Here is a 16,787-nt window from a genome sequence, read left to right as displayed (position 1 = left end):
AGATCCAGGGGAGACGGTGGCCAGGAGTCTCAGAGGCTCGGCCGGAGCAGAGTTCTGAAGATGGTGAGGTGGGGTGGTGGTGGAATAGAGACTTCGGTGGGGGAAGTGGGGTGAGGGAAGAGTGGACTCCGGGAGAACCAAGGAGCAGGCCAGGGAGTGAGCAGGAGTGGGATGCAGGGAAGGTAACTATGGAGCCTGGCAGGAAGAACACAGGGTCTGGAAGGAGTGGCCGGTGTTGTGTGTTTCTGCACAGTGAATAGGGGCCTGAGAAGGGGGGAGTAGAAGCCCCAGAGTGGGGATCCCAGAAGCCAAGAACAGGTCAGTTCCTCCAGAAAGGTTCTGGGCAGCCCCCTCCTCCCTTCCCGGACTCGGGTTACACACTGGTGTTTCCTATTTCAGGCCCTAAGCCCTCCACCACGTCCTCCCTCCCCCTTGCCACTCCCCCCTCCCATTCCCCAGGGAGGGACAAACACACTTGATATATGAAGTGTTTCCACCTCGACTCTTGGGAATCCCACAAAGGCTTCAGTGTGTGGCGGCCCCTCCTCCCTTTCCACTCCCAGCCCCTCCCCTCCCTCTGTCTGGGAGTCTGGGAATGCCTCTTTTTGGGGTGGGGGGAGGTGGCAGAGAGCAGGAGGACAAGCAATGGGTGTGGAGGATTCTCGTCCTCTCCAGCCATGCCCCCCATAGCAGGCGGGCGTGGGTGAGTGTTGGGGGTACCCACTGATGATCCCTGGTTTCTTCGACTTCTCACCAGGGCCAGGCTCCAGAGGTGAAAGTGGTGGGGGTGGTAAGGGGTGGGGGGCTTGGCTTCTACATTTGCCTCTTTGCCCACCTTGCCCGCCTCACTCACTTGCTGCCGAAGCCCCCTCCCACTGGTCAGGGGAGTGTTGCACACCCCGCTCTCCTCCACACAGGAACCCAAAGGAGAAAGAAGGCACATTCAAATGCACTCCAGGTGCCAGGCATTGTGCCAGGCCATTGTACCATAGTCATCTCAGTTCCTTCCGGGCAGCTTCTGAGGTAAGACAAGTGACGTTGGAGGCAGTACATCAGTCACGGTGTTCAAGACCATGGACTTGGGCGGCAGGCAGACCTGGGACCAAATCCCAACTCTTGGCCTCATGAGTGGGGCACGTTTCTATACCCCCCAGAGTTTCAGTTCCCGATCCCTAAAGGAAGAGTAGAAGGCTTTCACAAGCTAGTTACAAGCGTTAAATAGCAGGGGCTCCTGGCTGGCTCGGTCAGTGGAGCATGCAACTCTTGATCTCTGGGTCGGGAGTTCAAGCCCCACACTGGGGGTGAAGTTTACTTGGAAAAAAAAAAAAAAAGAAATATTAACTAAGATATTGTGCATGAAGTACCTGGCCAGTGGAATGTAGTAGATGCTGACTGGTAGGGGGCGGAGCAGCCCCTGAGCTTTCCACTCCCCAGCAAGTCTCCTCTTGGAGGGCAGGAGCCCTGGGCCCTATGGAGTGGGCTTGGACCCCGCAGAACGAGGCCAGGCAGGGGATATGGTGTGCAGGAGAGAACTCCCTTCCAGTTCCTGGGAGCACCCTTTGGAAGTACAGATGGCACTCTTGACTCCAAAAGAGCCTGAAGTTGGGGCGCCTGGGTGGCTCAGTCGGTTGAGCGTCCGACTTCGGCTCAGGTCACGATCTCTAGGTCCGTGAGTTCAAGCCCCACGTCGGGCTCTGTGCTGACAGCTCGGAGCCTGGAGCCTGCTTCAGATTCTGTGTCTCCTTCACTCTCTGCCCCTCCTCTGCTCACGCTCTGTCTCTTTCTGTCAAAAATAAATAAACATTAAAAAGAAAAAAAAAAAGAGCCTGAAGTCAGGGACCTTGAGGACACAGATGTCCCACCTCCCATCCCCAGGCAGTGTGTGGGGGGGAACCCCCCCAACACAGTGGGTGGTCTCTCTGGCACTCCTCCTCTGACTCCCGGAGAAGCTGCCGCTGGCCCTGGGCCACACCAGCCACTCACAAGGCCCAGTCACACCACATGTGTCCAACACTCGCGTCTTCCCCACACAGCGTCACAACAAAGAGTGGAAATGGGCACACGTGGGGGTTTGGAATAATGTTTCACACGTGAATGAGTGAGCTTATGTGCCGAGCACAGGTACGAGACACCCATGTGGGGCAGGGGCGGGGGGGGGGGGGTGGTAAGCTTTGGGTACCTGTACATTGCATCTTATCTACACGTGAGGGGGTGCCTGTGTACATACACATTTGTACTCACACAACTCCTAGCCTCACCCTGGGTTCCCCGGGGGCATGTGTGCGCCATGTGCCAGGTTGTGTGTGTGTGTGTGTGTGTGTGTGTGTGTGTCCACGTGTGTGACTGCATGTCAGACAAACTCCCTGGAGCTGGGGCTCTGCGGGAAGGGTCAGACGGCAGTCTGAGACACTTTTCATGTGTCAGGCAAATCAGGCTCCCCTTTCAGGAAGCCTTCCCAAGGAAAATAAACTAGCCCAGCTCCTGGGGCAGACGGGGAGGGAGCTGGGGATCGGGAAAGAGAGAAGGGATGGCTGAGCGTGGAGGAGGAGGTCACAAAGCAAGGCAGTCAAATGACACCCCTCTGGCTCCACCCTATGACCCTATTCTGATCTCTGGAAATTGTCTTCTTTTCACTTTGTCCTGGGAGAGGTTTGTCCTCTTTCTCCTCTTCACATCCTTTTTTTCTCTTCTCTGTCTCTCCTGCCCTCCTTTCTTTTCTCTATAAGTTTATTTATTTACTTTGAGAGAGCGAGCAAGTGAGCACGTGAGTGTGCATGCACACGCATGCACAGCGAGGAAGGGGCAGAGAGAGAGAGAGAGAGAGACAGAGAGGGAGAGAGAATCCCAAGCAGGCTCCATGCTGCCAGTGCAGAGCCCTTCAAGGGACTCCATCCCAGGAACCAAACCCCAAACCGTGAGATCACGACCTGAGCCAAAATCAAGTCTGAGGCTTAGCCGGTTGAACCACCCAGGTGCCCCTCCCCCTGTTTTCTTCTCTCCCTTCTCTTTCATCTGCTCTTCTCCAATTTCTCCCTCTTCCTCCCATCTCCTACTACTCTGGCTGCCAGCCAGTCACCTCTGCTTCTCTCCCACCTCTACAGAAGGGGCCAAAACTATGGTGTACCAATGAGAACAAGTGGTCAGAAAATCCCCATCAGGAGCAGTACAGGTGTAGCAGTCGTTGGAGGGTTTTTTGTTGTTTTGTTTTGTTTTGTTTTGTTTATATGGATTGTTTTCCACTTTTGTCTTTGGGTGCCAGATTGGCTGCAAAGTTCTCTGGCTGTTGCCTTCAGCTATGGAGGGGATCTTTTATTTGTCAACTGACTAATTGACTGCATCATTAACCATATGTTTATTAAGTACCCTGTTAGTGCCAGGCACTGTTTTCGGCTCTAGAGCTACAACAGTGGGCAATAAGCAGAAGAAGCAAGGGGACTCTGCCTCACAGAAATTTCACACTGATACGGAAGTCAGAAATTAAAGTGACACACATAACGTAAACTTAAAACAACCTTGAGGGTTACAGACAGAGGAATACACATATATATACGTGTTGTGACAACCTCTAAAGGGGGAAATGACATGATCAGAAAGATGGGAAGGATTTGCTAAGGAAGTGATTAGCCTAGATTTGCAGAAAAAGTAAAAGTTAACCAGGCTAAGGAGTGGAAGGGATTGTGAAGTGAGACAGATTATTGGATTGTAGTAGGCAAAGGGAACTGTATGTGCAAAGGCCCTGAGGCCAGAGGGAGGAGAGGGAGTTAGGTCAATTTGTGCAATTGAACTAAGGCCTGTGTAGTGAGGAGGGGGAACTTGAATGGAGCTGGGGCAACAGCCTGTACAAATCATGCACACTCTCGTAGGCTATGTTGAGGATCATTCATCTTGACAAAATGCCAAAATGCTTTGTAAGTATCATGTATTTTGTAACTTTTTGAAGTTAAGAAAGTATAAATTCATTAAGACTTTTAAATGAGTATATATTTTTTCATACAACAGCATCCATACATATTTGAAAAACATTAACACACAGACCTGGTGGGAAAATTCTATTCTACAGGTGATGCTTGGTCCACATATGGAATCCTCAGGGACCCCCAGGTTGAAGGTCACTGTGCTGGGGAAGAGAAGCAAGGAAGGGATAGAGACTCACCCCAGTACGTTGCCAGGCCTAGGTTCAATAGAAGAAGGCAGGCTGAGCCCAGCTCTACTCCTGGAGAGTCTGACCTTGGCCTCTGCCACCCCCACCATGTGCTTCGCCTCTAACAGCTGAGCTGGCTTGTGCTTGATGGGTGGAGGGGCAGGCAGGCGGGCAGGGGATGGGAGAAGGATGAGACAGCTGAGGAAGAAAGAGAGAAAGAAGGAGTAGTATCCTACTCGAAGCGTGGCCTTGGACCCGAGCGTCAGCACCACCTGGGAACTTGCAGGAACTTCAAATTCTCAGCCCCCACTCTAGATCTACTGAATCGAAATCTCTGAAGTGAGGTGGACTTCATGGCATTATGTTTTAACAAGTAACTCCTAGACACTGTTAAAGTTTAAGAACCAGTGATACAGAGGGCATCACTGGTGGGGGGTACTCGGCTGAATCTGTGAAAACAGGACTTGAGTCTTCCATTCAGCCATCCAGCCACCGTCTATTGCTGGGTACTCCATGTGACCCAGGCGCTTTTCCCGTAAGTCCTTCTGATGGAAAGGTGCTGAGACGGAAATAACACAGCTCCCTCAGGCCTAGTCCCGGCTCTCAGCTCTCCCGGGTCACTGTCTGACCTCTTGTTCTGGGGTGGAGAGTACCGCCCCCCCCCCCCCCATCATGGCCCACATGTGTAGGGTGAGGGAGGGGAAGTGTCTCAGGAGGGATGTCAGGCCAGGCTTCCTGGCAGACCCAGCTGTCCTTTCCAATCCACACTGCCCCCCACCTCCCAGCTCCTTCCCAAGGAGCACGCCCAGCAGCTGCAGGAACCACCCAGCCTGGCCCAACTCTAGCCCCAGTGTCCCCCAGCTCAGGGGAAGTAGAGTTCAACCTGTTCTTCCCTGATGGGCCCTCCCAGACCTCCACAAAGGGACCCAGACCCACCACAGCTGGAATCTAGGACATCCCTGGAACCCTTCTCTCCTTCCCCACAAATCTCCCCTACTTGAGGGTATTGGGAAAAGCTGCCACAAGCCATGTCCTCACCCCTGTGCCCCTGCCTGAGCCCCAAACCCAGCTGTCAGCTCCTCAGGTCACAGCCCACCCCCACTGAACGCCATCCCACACTGTGGGTGGGATCTCATCTCCACACAGGCCAAGCAGCTGGCTGGACCACCTGCCTCAGGAGAGACCAAATGGAAGGCGGAGAGGAAGGGCAGGGGTGGGGGAGGCTCTGAGGGAGAGGAAGCAGGGGTGAGAGGGCTGGGGCCAGGAAGTCTAGTATGTTAAAGCTGAAAGGGGTATTAGGGATCAGCTAGTGCAGCCTGGACATTTCACACCCCTCCCCAGGACGGGAGAGATAGTTGGGGCATCCCTACAGAGAAACGTGCTCTCCCCCAACTGACTGTAGTCTACTTTATTGTTTACCCTCTTCCTCCAGGAGCTTCCTATAGCGAACTCCATATTTCTTCTCCCCTATCATTCATTCTACTACTCCTGACTGCCCATAACTGGTACTTGGTTCATTAGCTTGTCTCATAGTCACCCCATGTCCATAATTTTTTGTATCTTAGATGGAGATCCATCAGCAGACTGGAGGTTTCCTAAGGACAAAGGCTATATCTCTCGTCTAGATGTTCCTGGAAAACAAATGATGTCTCCCTTTCACTAGAACACAAGTTTCCTGAGAGCAGGGGCTGTATCCCGTCTTAGACTAGGGTTCCCCAAAGGCAGGAACTGAGCCTCCAGAATTTTGTGGGCCTCCTACTGACCTCTCTGGTTCTGTTCCACAGAGATAGCCCTTGTTTAGTTCCTTAGACATGTGGCCTGGAACCTAAAAGCAGTGAGCCCCTTGGACAGGAGTACTCACTTCAGAGGCTATCTATGCCTGAAATGGCTGGTGCCATTTGGAGCCATTGGGGCCAACACTTTGCAGGCATGACCTGGGAATTCTCAGACAACTGTTCCCATTCCTTGCCCATCCCAAGATCCTAAATTTTTGTCAGAGTAATTATAAGGCTTGGTGTTCTATGGTTCCTGTCCCAGCAGCCCTCCTGGGAAGTTCTCTGACGTTTTGAAGGGAGCTCTACCTGAGCCGGAGACCCTGTGAACTCAGGGACTGTTGTGGGGTTGGGGGTGAGAGGAGAGGCCTTCCTTCCTCCTGTTTGCAGAGGCTTCTGGGGATGGCTGAGGCAGATGACCCCTCTCCAAAGCTCCCAAGGCCCCAGCCCTTTATTGACTTTCCCTCTCCCATTTGCCCCATTCCCTCCTCACCATCTCCCAGGATGAAATTCAGCAAAGGCACCAAGCTAACCCTCACTCTCACAAAAAAAAAAAAAAAAGGGGGGGGGGGTGGTGTTACCCTGAGTGGCTCAGCCTGTTAAGTGTCAGACTTTGGCTCAGATCATGATCTCATGATTTGAGCCCCGCATCAGGCTCTCTGCTATCGGCATGAGCCTGCTTGGGATCCTCTGTCTCTCTCTCTCTCTCAAATGAATAAATGTTAAAAAAAAAAAAGCTTCCCCCAAAAATAAAGCTAACCTTCTCTGTGGAATTGGTCCTAGAGCCTTCCTCCCTGGCCCTCAAAGGGGTTTCTGGGATTTCTGTCACAGCTCCCAACCTACCAAAGTCCTAGTTCATTCTGGAACTTTCTGGTATTATCACCCTGAGCATCCAGCAGCCCCAGCCCCAGCTGGAGATGTGCCAGTAAGTACAATGAGACCTCAGTTCTGTCTCAGAGGATCCTGCCACGGCCTCTTTCCACACTGTGCTGGGCCATATAGTGTACAGGGCACCTTCATACATGTTATCCTAAGAACACACCTGTGATGGGCTGGCTAGCACTGCTTCCTCTTCCAGTCTCCATGACACAGGGTTAGAGCTTGCCACATTACACTCTATTCGTGTATGTGATAACCCCACACCACCCCATACTATTAAGGATGAGCTTCTAACGGTCAATGTCCTTATTCACTTTTAAGGCCCTGGTCACTAGCAGAATATGTGGCATATAGTAGCCATCAAGTTTGTGGGACGGATGGATGGATGGATGGATGGATACAGAGACAAAGGAACATGATCTGTACAACAACCCTATAAGACACATAGGACAGACCCTATCCCAATAAAGGAAGCAAGGCTCCGAGGAGCTAAGAAATGTATCCCAGGCCCCACAGCTAGTCTGTAGAACGGGGACCCCAGGCCAGGCCCTTTGTTTCAGTTTCAGTGCACCACCCTATCCGCAGTGCTAGCTTGGAACTAAACCCAGGCCCCCAGACTCCCTACACCCGGAGCACTGTGTGTGGCTGCACAGGTCACACACTGCACCACTCCCGGAGGTGCTCTTCACGTTACTAAATGGCCACTCCTGGAGCTGCTGCAGGATGTGGCCCCCGTGGCTGCCTCCCCACTCACTGCTCAGCCCTCTTTGTGCACACACTCCAATACTTAAGCCAACAGGAATTCATGACCTCCTTCTCTTCTCCTGCTGTAAGAGTGCCTGCCAGCGAGGAGCTTCTGAGGGGCAGGTGAGGATCCCTGAGGAGTACACAGCACCCCCTCCCAGCACCACCGTGTGCCTCCCGCCTCCCCAGGTAGGAGCACTTCTGTGGAACCTCACCGCGTCCCCCCCCCCCCCACAGGCCCCTTACCTGTGCCCACACCCACCCCTCCACACTCGCCTCCCCACACACATGTGCACCATGCAAGCCAGGCACAGGGCCCCAGATCTCCAAGCTCCTGATGGAGTCTCAACCAAGCAGGGGGCTGAGGGCTGGGGGCCGCCTCCTGCAGCAGAGCCCCGTCCCCCTCCACTCGTGCGCAGGGCCCTGGCCCCTCCCGGGGAACAAGGCTGGGATTAATAAGCGGCGCGGCTCCCTCCCCTAATGGGCTCCAGCTGCACAAACATTCCCAGAATTCAGAGCCTGCTCTGTCTGGGGCGGCCCAGGCCTCAGCTCCAGCATTCCTGGCCCCCTCCCCCTCCCAAGCCTGGGACAGCTGCTCCGGAACTCCGGCAACTGGCTGGGGATCGAATCCCAATCTGGCTTTTCCAGAGGTGGGGGGTATTGGAATGACTGGGGGTGGGGTGGAGTGGGGAGCAGAGGAGGAGGGAAGAGGTGAACGAACTCTGAAGGGACATCTCAGTTCCCGCCCTACCCGCCCCTCCCCCTCGGCTCTGTGGCCCGCCCCTCCCCCAGCACTGCTTACCCTCTTAGCAGTAGGTACCAGGGGCCCAGCTCAGACTTACCTAATTTGTCTCACCAGGCGGTGCCCTTGGCTGGCAATGCCCAGGAGGAGGTGACAGGACAGAGCTGGGAGGAAAGATAAACATCTCCCCTTGTGTTTTAAGAGATCCAGCTGTGTCTCAGATGGAATCTATGGCCTGGCAGGAGCTTCATTCAAACAGATTCTTATCAAGACGGGAAGAGGGGGGTAGCAAAGGGAGCAGAAAGAAGAAGGAAAGTGGGGTCCTCACCCTCCCGTTATCCTCTCAGGGAGGGACATTTAGGGACCCAGAGGCAGGAGTTCTAAGTACATAAAGATGTGCCACGTTGATGACAGCTCTGAACCTGTCTTCTCTTTCCCATCTCTGGATCAAGGGCCAGAATGGGTCATTCGGCTGTCCTTACCCAGGTGCCACCAGTTTAGCTAGTTTGTGGGACACCAAGGGCTGAGGCCAGGTGAGGAGTCTTGTGACTTGACTTTGTGCCAGGGTCCATCTGACTGGGGGGACTGGTGGAAAGCATAGGTGACCCTAAAGGAGGTGTGTGACTGTCCATGTGTGCATGTGTATCGATGCCCAAGCCTGAGCAGCTGTGTTAAGTGGCACTGCTTGACATGTTCGGAGCGCACACACCTCATCTGCCTTCTGTATGTCCCACATCCATTAGGACAGGCTGCCTGCTAGCCACCCCCTCCCCTGTTGGAAGTGTCCCTATGTGGGGCATGTGCTGGAGAGAGGCTGAGAAGAGAAAGAATAGTAAAAAGGAAAGGGAGGTCAGAGAGGGGAGAGCCCTGCGGGAGGCCGTGTAAGCAACAGAGGGCACCAGTTTGGGAGTTGAGAAATGTGGGTGCTGGTCTCACCTCTGCCATGAACCAGCTGGGGCGTTTGGACAAGTCACTTCCCTGACCTGGGCCTTAGTTTCCTTATCTTGAATATGGGAAAGTTAGACTAGAGTGTCTTCTGAGTTCCTTCTTAGATTCCACTGTCACTAGAACTGGGTTTGGGGCTACAGGGAAGATGCCCATCTCCTCAGACCTGTGGAGAAATGGGCTCTGGGCAGGCCACCAAGAGCAGTCAACAGGGACTGCATGGAGGGTACCCAAGTCTCCCTGGAGAGGCAATCCAGAGGAGGGGAGTGATGGCATGTTCTCCCAACTGGCAGCTCTTGGCGGCAGTCCCGTGTGAGGGCAGAGGAGGGCCACTGAGACAGGGAGCATGGGGTCAGTCACCCTCTCGCCCTCATGCAGCAAATATACACGTCCCCTCTCCTGCTGAGGAACATAGACCTCTCTGGGTCTTTGTCCCCACTCCCGCTTGTGTCACATCACCTGCTTCCTCCTGGGCCCAGCCATTTCTCCATGGAGGCACAGACGGATGGCTCTCTGACAACGTTGAAGCCCCTTAATTCATTACTGTACATGAGTCGGAAGGAGTGCGGTGAGACCTTCTCGCATAAATGGAGAAACTGAAGGCCTCCGGTTAGAACAGGAAGTTAGGAATTGAACCCCATTTAGGATTCTCTCCAAGAGAGCCTCATTAGTCATTCGTCTGGCATTTAGTGAACAACTATCCTTCACAGTTAGCCCTGCATTAGAAAATGAGGAATACAGAGAAATAACGTTTCTCCCTGGGGTATGATGTTAGAAAAAACAAATTCCTCCCCCCCCCCCCCCCCCACCGAAACAAAGGTAGAATTGGAACCAACCCTAGGTTGACCCAAGGAAACAGTAATCAACATGCAGTTGGGTTTCAGAGCTGTTGATGTGGGCACTGGAGAAACAGTAGACCAAGACACCTGAACCTTCTAGGTGGAAGATTATAAAGCTGAATTATAAAGCTGCAGGTATTTCGCAGGGACACTGAGGATTTTAAGAATGAAAAGAAGGAAAGACCGTGGATGCAGAACTTATACCCTCTCTCCCCCATCCCTCCCTACTTCTTTCAGTTATCTATTGGGTGACAATCCACCCCAAACTGAGTGGCTTAAAACAACAGCAATCTTTTATGTGCTCACGATTCTGCAGTTGGGGCAGGGTTTGGTGTGGACGGCTTGCCTCTGCTCCCTGCAGTGTTGGCCGGGGAAAGTTCAGCTGGGCCTGGAGCATCTGAGGTGGCCTTACTAATGTGTCTGGTGCCTCTGCTAACGTGGCAGGGAGAGATGGGGGTGCTTCTCTTTCCTGCCCAGTCTCTCATCCTCCAGAGTGTCTCTCTCCCTCTCTGAGTAGCCTCTTTCTCTCCTGCAGCGTGCTTACGCTTCACATGGTGGCTGGCTTCCGAGACGCCAAAGTGGAAGCTGTGGCGGGCCTCCTAAAACCTACACCTGAACTGTCAGGACATCAGTTTTACTGCATCCTATTGATCAAGGCAAGTCAAAGGCCACCCAGATTCAAGGAGAGTGAAAACTAGATGAAAGGCTCCGAATGGAGAAGGCATTTCTTTGCAGACCGTCCACCACATTCCCCTCCCTGTGCTCCTCTTTGTTCCCCCTGGCTCACTGAAAGGCACTGTCCTCCTCCCTGGGCTGTCATCCTTCACCCCTGCTTCTAATCTGTGCCCAGGTGCTGTTGTTTCTGCTTCCGAAGCATCTTTCAAATCATTCCCACCACCGCTACTGTCCTCTCTTACCTAGAATGTGCAATAGCTTCCTAGAAGTTCTCCGTTTTCCACTCTTGCTTCGTTACCATGTTGCTTTCCACACTGCAGACAGAGAGATCACCTATGGGGGGCTGGTAAAGTGGGAGACGGACGAGCCAGGGAGACCTGTGCTTCGTGATACACCTTTTGGTACCATGCGCGTACCTTTCCAAAAACTAAAATGCCTTTAAAAAGAAAAATTTTTTTAATGTTTATTTATTTTGAGAGAGAGAGAGAGAGAGAGAGAGAGAAAGCATGAGCTGGGGATGGTCAGAGAGAGAGGGAGACGCAGAATCCCAAGTAGGCTCCAGGCTCTGAGCTGTTAACACAGACCCCGATGCGGGGCTTGAACTCACGAACCATAAGATCTTGACCTGAGCCAAAGCTGGACGCTCAACCCACTGAGCCACCCAAGTGCCCCTAAAATGCCTTTTAAAAATGGATTCAGGGGGCGCCTGGCTGGCTCAGCCAATAGAGCGTGGAATTCTTAATCTCAAGGTCATGGGTTCGAGCCCCACATGGGTATAGAGATTACTTAAATAAATAAAACTGAAAAACAAACAAACTTTAAAAAAAAGAACTGGATGGGGGGTGCATGCATGGCTCAGTCGGTTAAGCGTCCAACTTCGGCTCAGGTCATGATCTCACAGTTTATGAGTTTGAGCCCCTCATGAGGTTCCACACTGACAATGTGGAGCCTGCTTGCGATTCTCTCTCTCCTTCTCTCTCTCTGCCCCTCCCCTGCTGGTGCACTCTCTCCCTCTCTCTCAAATAAATAAACTTAAAAAAATTTTTTAATAAATAAAAATTAAAAGAACTGAAAGACTTTAAAAAAATCGGTTCAAAGTCAAATTTATTAATAGACAAAAGAAACCAAATCCTGTGTCATTTTTCTCCTGAAAACCCCTCGGTGACGGCCCACAACACCTTCAAGTTTAGATTCCTTAGCAGAGCTCACAAAGCCCTTCAGCATCTGCCCCACCTAGCCCCCACAGCCTCACCCCTTCCCACTTTGCACTCTGCGCTCCAGCTGAGCGGAACATCTCTGACCTTCCTGCAGTTCCTTGAAAGCACCATTTCCTCTTTTGCCTTGCAGGTTTTACACAGGCGGCTGCTCACAACACTCTATTCATCATTCAGGTCTCCGCTTAGATATTGTTTCCTCCAGGAAGTCTTCCGTGGTCCATAAAGTTGGGGTTTGACGCCTCTTCTGTGAATTCCCATAGCACCCTAGACTTGACTAGCACTGTGCTCATCACGCTGTGTTGTAATTACCTGGGGTTTCCCCTCGCCCTCCCACTAGAACATACCCTTCCAAAGGAACAGGAACCAAATCTGCATTGCTCACTGCTGCTTCGCTAGCACCTTTGCAAAGGTACTTTCTACATACTGATGGAAGAAAGGAAGGGAAGAAGGGAAGAAGAAAGAAGAGGAGAGGGAAAGAGAAGGATAGGAAGTTGGTTTAAAAGCTGGAACAGCTCAGGATAAGACCAGGATTCAACTATGTGGATGGACCTCATAGCCATTAGATACAAACAAGGGAATTTTATATTATTTCATTGCTAGAAGTTCTTGAACAGACACAAGTAATTGATTGTGATAGAAGTCAGAATAGTGGTTGCCTCTAGAGCAGAACTCACTGGAAGAAAGTGTCCTATATCTTAAACAGTGTTTATGTGAGTGTTGACACATGTAAAAATTCATTAATCTATACTTAACATGCACTTTGTGCATTTCACTCTAGGTTATATCTCAGTAAAAATAGAAAGGGAAGGAAGGGAGGGAGGGAGGAAAAAAGGGAGGAAGGAATAATGTGGGCAGATAGTCACATAAATTGCCTAGTTGGTAACAGTGATAAAGGAGTTATCATCTAGGATTATGATACAGAAGTGGGATCTGGGATCTGGGCAGAAAAAGGGGTGTGTGTGTGTGTGTGTGTGTGTGTGTGTGTGTGTACGCATTATGTGCTTGCAAGTGAGGAGCCTGGTTTCCACTGAAGGGAGGAAAGTAATCCAAAAAATGTTCCCATCTCTTCTTCACACATCTATCTGTCCCCTCTCTCTCCAAAGCCTCCAGTGGTTTTTTATAACTACAGCATAAAGTCCGGGCTCCTTGACCTGGCATTAAAACGTTCCACTATCTGCCCCCTGCCTACCTCCGCTTCTAGACTTCTCTCTTTTGCCTGGTGCCTCTCTCCCCAAATCTGCCATACTTTGCTGCTCTCGTGCACTCCTTACCTGTGTCGGTTCACCAATCCATTGAGAGGTCGGCTATCATTGCCCTTTGCTTGTGACACTCCTACTCACTGTCATGGGATTCACTGCTCCTCCAATCTTTCCTTTCATGGCACTTTGCTTGTAGCCAAATAGCATGTAACTTGACCTCTTGCAGATCACAGCTATTTATATATATGTTTCTCTTCTTGTCCAGAATGTCTCACATGGGTGTAGGCAGGCCGCCATCCCTCAGATTGATTGACTGATAAACCCTCCAGAAGGCAGGGACAAGATCAGTGCTCAAACCTACAGCTCAAGCTCTCAACTCCTGTCTGAATGTCAGGACCACATCTCCAAATGCTTACCAGATATCTTCTGCTTGAAGTAAATGCGTTCAAAACTGAGTTTATTACCTTCTTGTAATAAACAGAGAAAATCATGCTCACCAAGTATTCTATGTGCTCCCCTCTACTTTCCAAACTTCTGTAGTTAGGAGAGGCCATAAGACTGGTTCTGGCCGATGAAATGTGCATGGAAGCAACGTACATCATGTCTGGGCTGGGGTAATAAAAAGCCCTGTACACAATTCTCTAGTGTCTCTCTCTCCTCCTGTCATGTAACTGAGGATGTGACTAAAGGAGCCATGTGTTGTAGGTGGTGTGGCTACAAGATGGTGGAGCTTGGATCCCTGAGTGACTGTATGGAGTCGAGACCCCTGTGGACCACATAGGACCTACAGTATGAGTGAGAAAACAAAACACATCTTTGTTTCATTAAGCCAATGAGATTTCGAAGTTATTAATTACTGCAGCATAATCTACATGATCCTAACAGATTCTCTACTCTCAGATCTGCATGTTATCTTTATTCCTTCCATTGGTGAATGATGGCTCACCCATCCAATTATCCCAGCTGGTAACCTCAAGCTGCTTCCTCCTTCACTTTCCTTTCGATTTGACAGACAGTGCTTGGGCTAGGCCTCATTTGACCCCTCTCTTGGATCAGAATCAGCATCCTGCCTGATTTCTCTGACTTTAGGCTCCTCTTTCCAGGCATCCTCCTTATTGCCTCCAGAGTTCTCTTTCTAAAACACAAATCTGATCACAGTACTCACTGAGCTTAAACACCTCTACCTGTTATTTCCTGTAGGATAAAAACGAAAAATCTGAGGCTGGCACCAAGTACCTTGATTAGTCAACCTACCTTGCCAGTCTCCCCTGCCACCTAGTACTCTTGAGATCTAGCCACATTGGGAGCGTCTGGGTGGCTAAGTCAGTTGAGTGTCTGACTTTGGCTCAGGTCATGATCTCATGGTTCATGAGTTTGAGCCCCACATAGGGCTCACTGGTGTTAGTACAGAGCCCACTTCGGATCTTCTGTCCCCCCTCTCTCTGCCTCTCTCTCTCTCTCTCTCTCAAAAAAAAAAAAAAAATCCAGCCACATGGGATGACCAGTGAGTCCCCAAACATACTAGGCTTTCTCGGCCTCTCAGTACAGGTAAATGTAGATCCTACTACCTGGAAAGCTCTTCCTTCCCTTGTCTTCCTGGAAAACTCCCACCCCTTTTTCAAAAACCCAAATTAAATGTACTCTCAATGAAGCTTTATTCATAAAGCCAGGCAGAATTATTTTTATCCCTCTTTTGTGTTGCTCAGAAACTCCGGACCTTCCTCTATTTGCATTTATCACTACATTTTAAGAATCCATTTACAAGTTCGCCTCTCCCACTAGGCTGGAAGCTCTTCTGTGGTAGAAATGGTATCATTCATCTTTGTATTCCTAGGGGCAAAGCAGGTAGAAGTGTATTGAAAGAATGAGTGAATAAGTAGATGGATCAAGGAAAGAATTCTTTTATATCTGTCTCTTACTGTTTACATCATCTGTACCCTAGAATTTCCTCAATGTGCAGTACATTGGTTATCTATTGCTGTGTAAAAAAAAAAAAAAAAATTTACCCAAAACTAAGTATTTTTATTTAAAAATTTTTTTAAAAATGATTTTAATGTTTATTTTTGAGAGACAGAGACAGAGTGTGAGTGGGGAAGGGTCAGAGAGAGAGGGAGACACAGAACCCGAAGCAAGCTTCAGGCTCTGAGCTATCAGCACAGAGTCTGACGTGGGGCTCAAACTCACCGACTGCAAGATCATGACCTGAACCAAAGTCGGACACTTAACCGACTGAGCCACCCAGGCGCCCCAATTAAAAAAAATTTTTTTTAACGTTTATTTATTTCGAGAGAGAGAGAAAGCACACACACATGCTCATGTGCAAGTAGAGGAGGGGCAGAGAGAGAGTGAGAGAGAATCCCAAGCAGGCTCCACACTGTCAGATGGAGGCAGACACAGGGCTCAATCCCACAAACGGTGAGATCAAGACCTGAGCCAAAATGAAGAGGGGGACGCTTAACCGACTGAGCCACCCAGGCGCCTCTAAAACTAAGTTTTTTTTAAGATTCTTGGGGGTGCCTGAGTGGCTCAGTCTTAATTAAGCATCTGACTTCGGCTCAGGTCATGATCTCGCGGTTGGTGGGTTCAAGCCCTGCGTTGGGCTCTGTGCTGACAGCTCAGAGCCTGGAGCCTGCTTCAGATTCTGTGTCTCCCTCTCTCTCTCTACCCCTCCCTCGCTCATGCTCCGTCTCTCTTTCTCTCTCAAAAATAACATTAAAAAAAATAAAGGTTTTTACAAAATGTTTATTTATATTGAGAGAGAGAGGGAGGGCCACAGAGAGAGGGAAGGAGAAAGAATATCCCAAGCAGGCTCCATACAGTCAGCCCAGAGCCCGATGCAGGCGGGGCTTGATCTCTTCAACCGTGAGATCATGATCTGAGCTGAAATCAAAAGTCAGATGCTTAACCGACTAAGCCACCCAGGGGCCCCTAGAGCTAAGTATTTTGAAACAACAGGCATTTATTATCTTGCAGTTTCTGTGGGTCATAACGGCGAGCACAGCTTAGGTGGGTGCTTTTGGCCCAACAAATCGCGCGAGGCTGCAGTCAACTGCCAACTGGGGTTGGGGTCTCATCCAAAGACTTGACTAGAACAGAGTGGGGGGAAGGGAATCCGCTTCCAAACTCACTGACATGGGTGTTGGCAGGCCTCAATCCCTTACCACGCAGGGAGGAGATTACATAAAGACGTGAACACCAGGAAGCAGGGATCACTGGGGGCCAACCCAGAAGCTGCCTACCACATGCAGTCACGCAGTTTTTCCACTTTAAACGACATGAGGAAAAGAGAAGGACCAGAGAAATTCCTAGTGCAGGATCTTGAGCCAGCCTAATACCTTTGAAAGCAAAAATCCTAACCCCTGAGATGGAGTCAACAAAAATTTTACCTAGCTCTGATGAAAATGGATGTATATGTGTGTATGCACACACCCATGCATTTGTGTACCCAGAAGTCCTGAGAGGAAGCTAGTCATTTTTACACACGTACGGTAAATGGCAGAGATTGAAATCAAGGACTTTGTATGGTGACCCTGAGACAGAAGGCAGGTATGGTGGTCCAGAAGGAAGGGCATGTTGAGATAGAAGAATGTCCCATTCTGCTTTTCCCCCTAGACTGAGAGTCAGCAGACGTAGG

At 50.6% G+C, this 16,787-nt stretch overlaps 2 long non-coding RNA genes across 2 annotated transcripts in view; both read left to right on the top strand.

The window, feature by feature from the left end:
- The window catches only part of LOC132687549 (uncharacterized), a 50,514-nt gene extending 39,326 nt beyond the window's left edge, over positions 1–11,188 (top strand). The window contains exon 3 of the long non-coding RNA XR_009614180.3: positions 10,598–11,188. This is a non-coding gene — a long non-coding RNA (uncharacterized LOC132687549). The remainder of the gene's footprint in view (positions 1–10,597) is intronic.
- A 717-nt stretch (positions 11,189–11,905) lies between these two features.
- On the top strand, positions 11,906–13,649 carry LOC132687550 (uncharacterized). The gene is made up of 2 exons (XR_009614181.2): positions 11,906–12,363; positions 13,419–13,649. It is a non-coding gene; the product is annotated as an uncharacterized LOC132687550 (long non-coding RNA).
- Positions 13,650–16,787: the final 3,138 nt, after the last annotated feature.

Source organism: Panthera onca, chromosome E1 (assembly GCF_046562875.1).
Source record: "Panthera onca isolate mPanOnc1 chromosome E1, mPanOnc1 haplotype 2, whole genome shotgun sequence".
NCBI lineage: Eukaryota > Metazoa > Chordata > Mammalia > Carnivora > Felidae > Panthera > Panthera onca.
This window is presented reverse-complemented; position numbering and strand designations above follow the sequence as displayed.